General features: G+C 35.2%; 1 pseudogene; it reads left to right on the plus strand.

Moving 5' to 3' along the window:
* The first annotated feature begins 2,630 nt into the window (after positions 1-2,630).
* The window catches only part of LOC122349079, a 17,816-nt pseudogene continuing 12,851 nt past the window's right edge, over positions 2,631-7,595 (plus strand).

Raw genomic sequence — 7,595 nt, forward strand, 5'->3', positions numbered from 1 at the left:
TTTGTAAGTTAGATAATAAAAGCATTTAATAATATAATTACTTTTGTCTGTCTTTATTGATACATTTTACTGATTGTATGTGACTGTTGTGTATTTTTTTAAATGGTAATATATTTTTTTAGAATTTTCAGTTTTCATTTTAATTTACTTTTTATTATTAATGTCTCTTTTAAGCTTGATTTTTTTCAGTTTTAGTAATTTGGTAAATGCGCTGATAAATTAATATTTTTTTTTATTGATTGTCTATTCATATTCAAAATGCTTATTCATCATTGAGGTGCTGTAATATAACGCCCCAAATTGTGGCACGGTAACTAAAAGCAGACTGCCTGTTTTAAAGAGACCTGCCCGTTTTATATTATTAACAGAGTGTTAGAATTCAAATAAAATGAGGAATAAAGGTATAAAATAATTCGTACATTAGCTAGATCTTAATGAAAGGCCTGTGGGTAAACTGGAGCCTGACCAAAGAGAACAGGCTCTTATTATTGGATTAAATGCAAACCTGTAACGACCAAAAGTACACTTAATTAGAATAGACAAGAACAGAGAGGATTAAAATAATAGTGTAGAAAAACAAGACCAAAGCCTATTCATATATTTTAAAAGAAAATGGAAAAAAGTAAATTAAAGTAAATAAATAAAATTTATATATATATATATATATATATATATATATATATATATATATATATATAGTATTATTTCAAATATGTATACATATGTTTGATTATACCAGCCAGTTATTTTTGGCCTAATACATTAATTTACTTACAATGGTCTCATCATGTGAATCAGTTACACAGCCTAATCCACATTGTTTGCAAATCCACTGTTTTCCCAGACAAATTGGATTACTTTAACACTGTTGCCGCGGTTTCCTTTGAAATTAGAATTTACAGTTTTTCTCAATTGCTTTGGCACATTTTTCAAAACAGTCTTAACTTTTCTAAACTGTTAGTGCAAATGTCAAAACTGTTTGCTGGAACTTTTAGAACTCTATTGCATGTCTGCAAAATGTAGTTAGTCACCCAAAACTTTTCATTCATGCTTCAAAACCTAGTTATCTTGTCAGTCATTTGGCCAAGCCACCCAAAATATAAAGTATTTTTGTCATTGTGTGAGATCCACGCTGGTCAAAATGTTTAGCTGTTTTTTTCACCATGGCACTCAACCATGGAAATTAAGGTTTTAGTAAAACAAACAAAACTGATATTTGTTGAGAACAGTCAATAGTACATAGAAAAAAAAAGTATATGAACATTTGTATTTATACAGTACATTTATTTTTGTAATGCACTACATGTAATCGAAATCTTGCTCGTCCAATTACTGTACATTTCAGATGTCTTACGTTACCACAAATGCAAAATAACACCCATGAGAAGAAGAAAAAAAAATATTCTTGGTGGACATCCTGTCGCTCTTGTTGGTCAGGCCAAAGATTTTCATCAACATCACATCTGATGTTTTCCATTGTAATGCACCGGGGAAAAAATCTCCTTGAATGCCGTACCCATCCCCTGCAATGATCAGCTGTGATGTCCTCACATGCAGCATTCATGGCATTCAACAGAGACATCTGATCTTGTGGTCTGTGATCATATACTTTCCCACCTCCATGCTGAAAAAACTCTTCTATTGGATTTAGGAATGGAGAGTGCGGTGGAAGGAACTCCACAGTTATTCTTTTATGTGCAGCAAACCACTCCCCTAACAATGTTGGTTCTGGTGGAAGTCCTCCATTTTCCAAAAAAAAAAAAAATGGTAGTGATTGTGCTGTAGGCAATCTACATATATATGCTCCCAAACTTGATGGGTTACATGGTTGAATTAATTGGTTGATTGGTTGATTCAAATTGTGTTGCAATTAGAGGTCATTAGCCAAATATCAGACATTACAAACAATGTCAATGACAGATATTTATAGAATATACATGTATGTATACTAACTTTTCATAACTGAATGGATCGTTTTGAGTGTGATGGCTTACACAATGAAAAAGGATTGAAAAGTTATGAAGAGTTTGACAGTTAAAGTGAGAATCGTCTGATCAGTTTTGATCAACAAGCCATATGCAATTAATTTTTGTGCAAAAATGCAGACAATTGTACTTACTGTTTGCGCACATGTGCCAAAGCATTTGCAATTTGCTCAAATCAATAAGAAATTCTAATCTGATGTGAACAAGAAGCTAATTGTTTAGAGATCTGAATTTATTGTTTTGAAAAATTAAAATTTCATTTGAGAATTGAGCCAAAGCAATTGAGAAAAACTGTAATAAACAGTGGAACGCCGCCTAAAACGTGTATTTAACCCCCCGGGAATGCGACTCGGCGGGTTTTGTTGGGAAAACCTCCAGGCCTACAGGGGGCAGCGTCGCGTGTGCTGCGTGTTCTGCATCCCGCGCTGCTTCCAGCAAAGAGCAGACGCTCTGAATCACTCCGGGAAAATAACACGAACTGAACGGCAGCGTCCCGGACAAATTAGTCTTACGTGATTGTTGAGCGAGCGCTAGACGAGTGCCGCAAGCTCCTCTCACGGACACGCTGCGATGTTTTCCGTGGACACAGACGCATCCTTCGGAGTTGTGTCAGTCACCTATGAGAACTAAGTGACTGAGAGAGAGAGAGAGAGAGAGACAGTGTGTGTGTGTGTGTGTGTGTGTGTGTGTGTGTGTGTGTGTGTGTGTGTGTGTGTGGTGCTCAGGGATGTGTCATGGCATCGGTCCGGGTGGCAGTGAGGTCCGGCCCATGAACAGACGGTGAGTGGGTCTTAAACACGCAAACAAACCGATAAACAAACACGTAAACATATCTGCGTAACATCTGCGGAGTGAAAGGCGCAGACATCAAATGCGCGTGAAACACCAGCGAGCGCTAGTTCTTAGTGTTAGCATTAAGCGTGTATCGGTCTTCTGTTTATCTGGAAAGTTGTCATGACGCGGGTCAGATGCGAACCCGGCGGTCCCGAGCTGCCGCTTCCCCGCTGCGCCGCGGCTCTGACCGCATCTTCTGGGCGGCAGCACGTCCATAACGCTGTCTGTTTAGTTAGCTAGCTCTGGTTTGGTACTGAGTCTAAATAAAGAACCAAACAGATGAAAAAAAACCTCAGTTCTATTTGATTTTATATTGTTCCTGTTCTTAAAAGTGAAATCAAGTCTTTTTTTAAATGCATTATAGATAGTCAAAAAAAAATCCTTTTTATATATATATATATATATATATATATATATATATATATATATATATATATATATATATATATTTGATTATCATCATATTAATAATAATGCCTTTAAAATGAATGTAAAATAACAATATATAAATATTATATATATTTTTGCCTTTATTTCCAACATATTTTAATGAATATTTTCCAGTGTTGTGAATGCGAGTGTACTAAGACTTAAACATTAATTAATTTTAAAAATGACTTTTAAAAGTAGTGCATTACAATATTGCGTCAAAATAACTAAATAAGTTTAAAAAATGAGATCAAAAATATATTTTTAATATGTAAAATATTTGTAAGTATTTTTGCTCTTAATTGTTATGCTGAATACTAGTATTGTAGTAGTAGTAGTAATAATAATAATAATAATAATAATAATAATAATAATAACGTTTGGTCTTAAACAGCTCATAAAAGCATCAGGTCGAAAATAGACACCTAGTTTGATCTGTTGATAGGTCTAAATTAAATTGTCTCCTCGAGAGTAAATGCTTATGGGCTGTGGATTTACATTGTTTGTGTGAATAATAAATGAAGTGCATAAATGTATGTTTTATTAATGTAGTATTGATTTTTGGCACAGGGAGAAAGACCTGTCTGCCAAATGCATCATCGAAATGGAAGGCAACAAAACCACCATCACCAACTTAAAAGTGTGTAGCATCGAATTTTTCTAAATGAAAGAGCACCACAGATGAAAGCGGCAATTTTTATTTATTTTTTTGTATCTAATTTAATTCTTGTGCTATTTTTACATCAGATACCGGACGGAGTGACTGGAGACTCTGTAAGGGAGAGAGCAAAGACTTTCACGTATGATTTCTCCTCGACTCTTGGACTGTAAAAGCGTCAGCTTTGTCTCACAAGAGAAGGTCAGTGGTGATACGAACAGTTTGGACATTTTAATTGCTTTAAAAAAAAAAACAATAATAGATATTCAAAAATAAAATATTAATATTATATCATTTTTAAAAATATTTTTTAAGCAAATAGCTGTAAATTCACTCAAGCAGACAGTATAAACTGAGTCACGAAATAAATCAATTCTAACAATATTTTAGCGTTAATGTTTAAACCAGAGACTGCTGACTGCAATGCAAGTCACTGTGAATAAAAGGATCTGACAAATTCTTATATATATATATATATATATATATATATATATATATATATATATATATATATATATATATATATATATATATATTTATTTATTATTTATTTAATTTATTTTTATTTTATTATTATTATTATTATTATTATTTGTTTTTTTATTTTTATTTAAAAGAATGAATGGCTAAATATCTTCATGCTTTTCACGATGCAATATCATTAAAATATAGATAGTGTGGACATTTAATTATATAACTCCAGCACCGTTTGTGTATTATAAAGCAATCAGATCTCATTAGGGAGGTAATCCTCTTAGCGTTTGTTACTCAATGCTCATAATAACAGTCTTGGGTGTTGTGTTAGGTAGTAAAACGAAAATGTTTGCATTCAGGGCTGGTTTCCCTGAGGCAGATTAAACCAATCCCGATCTTAAAGGGTTTGTAAGCATAAAAGCTGTTACCAACAGTGCGGTTGATCTCATATCCTGACTTTATGATTAACTTTTTAGGTTTTGGTGCATGTGTAAGTACCGTAATAACCCAGGCTTGAACTGTGTGTGATTTCAGGTGTTTAAGGAGCTGGGCACGGATGTGTTAAAGGCTGCATTTGAAGGATATAATGCCTGCATCTTTGCCTACGGCCAGACTGGATCAGGGAAGTCGCACACCATGATGGGCATTCCTGTAAGCCTTTTTAACCACTTAAAAACACTGCTGAGGCTTGTTCTGTAATTTAAAACCTGCTTTCTAAATCTCCGAAGCGGTTGATTTGTTGACCGCTCGTGGAGTTATCGAGCTGAACATCGGCTCTGATGATGACTTGCTGTGCCTGCAGGGTGACGTCGGGCTGATCCCTCGGATCTGTGAAGGACTATTCAGTCGAATTTCGGGAATGACTCGGAGAGATGAAGCCTCTTTTCGCCGACGGAAGTCAGGTGAGGAGTCGTATGTGAAAATCCCGCTCTGTTTGATGCTGCTAGTAGAGAGAGTTAATAAAGGCGGTGTGCATGCACAGAAATAAAAGCAACGACTAAAACTGTCGCGTTTCGGTCATGCTGGCAGCTATTTGGAGATTTACAACGAACGGGTGCGGGACTTGTTACGGAGGAAGATGGCGAAAACGTATAACCTCAGAGTCAGAGAGCATCCTAAAGAGGGACCCTATGTAGAAGGTAAAAATTAATTTCAGCGTTACAGCGAAACAGATGCTCCTCTAATAAAAAGCAAAAGCATTCATATAAATATTAATAAACTAAATAAAATAAAATTCAGCAAGTAAATGTTGTAATGTTAGGTACTGGTTAGTATTGCAATGTTATGTAAATATTGCAAATATTATATAAATGATATGTTAATATTGTAATATTAATGCAATATTACTTGCATACTGAATAAATAAGAGTGAATATTGCAATATTAAGTGTCACTGAATATTGTGGTGTTATGTAAACGTTAAATGTAACCTTTACAATAACATTACAATATTGAATAGATATTGAGTAAACATTGGAGCATTGATTATATGAACATTATGAATACATATATTGTAGACGTTACATAAATATTGAGTAAATATTGTTACGTTAAGCAAACATTAGCAATATTTACATATATTGTGTGAATATCACAGCATTATGTAAACATTGATTAAATATTGTACTATTAAGTAAACATTACATATATATTAGTTGTGTAAATTCTGAGTAAAAAGTAGCATTAAAAAATATTGTGTAAATATAACATGTGTCAGTTTTCATACGTCGTTGCTGTACGTTCTTCTTTGATTTCTTCAGACCTGTCGAAGCACCTGGTGCAGAACTATAGTGACGTGGAGGAGCTGATGGAGGCGGGAAACATCAACCGCTGCTTGGCCAGCACCGGCATGAGCAGACGCGAGCAGTCGCTCACACGCCATCTTCACCATCAACTTCACACAGGTGACTGTAACACCTTGCCGTAGACTAAATTAGCCCGAGCCCAACCCGCCGAGGAACCCGTGATGTGCTGATATCTTTTTATTCCCTGCTTCTCAGGCTAAGTTTGACGCTGAGATGCCGAGCGAGACGGTCAGTAAGATTCACCTGGTGGACCTGGCAGGAAGTGAGAGGGCCGGCGCCACAGGGGGCCACCGGTGTCCGGCTCAAAGAGGCGGCAATATCAACAAATCTCTGGTCACCCTGGGAAAGCGTCATCTCCGCCTTAGGTGAGAGGAACCTTAATTCTTAAAAGCGCTTTGTGGGCACAGATGGGTGTGATTGGCCTCTTTTAATCAGTGTTCTGATGGCTCCTTCTGTCTTTGAAGCTGATCTGTCACAGGAAGGAGGGAACAGTCATTTGAAGAAGAAGCAGGTGTTTGTTCCTTACAGAGACTCAGTGCTCACGTGGCTCCTGAAGGACAGTCTGGGAGAAACTCAAAGACCATCATGATCGCGAGTGGTGAGGAACCACAAGACACTTTTATTATTTTTTTCAGGATCTATGAAGTGAATATAATATTTATGTAATTCATACAGACAAAAGGAAGGAAAATTACTTTATTTTAATAAATTAACTTTTACTTGATGGTTAGAACTCTGGGTTTATTTATTTGATGTTTATTTTACTTTTTATGGCACTTAATCGGTTTTATTGGAAATTACAATTGTTTTTCAAATATATAATGTATTAAAATGCAATATAATTATTCAATCATTCACATCCAAAATAAGTTTCTGTTTACATAGTATAGGTGTGTGTACTGTTTGTATATATTTAAGATATGCTATATTTGTACATCAAATATATTTCTATGTAATATAAGTTATGTAAATATATACACATTAATAAATGAACTGTTGATGTGTGTATTGATATATACATAAATATACTGTGCCATATTTTGTACTTTGGTAATATTTGAAAAACACATATTTTGTAAACTAAAACTTTTCTTTTGGATCGATTAATCGCTATTTTAGTTTTGCTTAAAATGTTTACGTGCATTGCGTATTTTGAAGGATCTCAAATATTTTCCATAGCAGCTATATCGCCTCTGCGGGCGTCAGCTCTGGCGAGACTCTGAGCACGCTGCGCTACGCTAACCGTGCCAAAAACATCATAAACAAACCCACAATAAATGAGGACTCAGCGTTAGACTCATACGAGAACTGCGGGCAGAGATCGCTCGGCTGAAAGCGCTGCTTGCACAAGGAAATCAGGTCTGAACCTGACTTTGAAAATCGTCGTTCATCCTAAAATACTATATGCCG

Source organism: Puntigrus tetrazona, chromosome 1 (genome assembly GCF_018831695.1).
Source record: "Puntigrus tetrazona isolate hp1 chromosome 1, ASM1883169v1, whole genome shotgun sequence".
NCBI classification, from domain to species: Eukaryota; Metazoa; Chordata; class Actinopteri; order Cypriniformes; family Cyprinidae; genus Puntigrus; species Puntigrus tetrazona.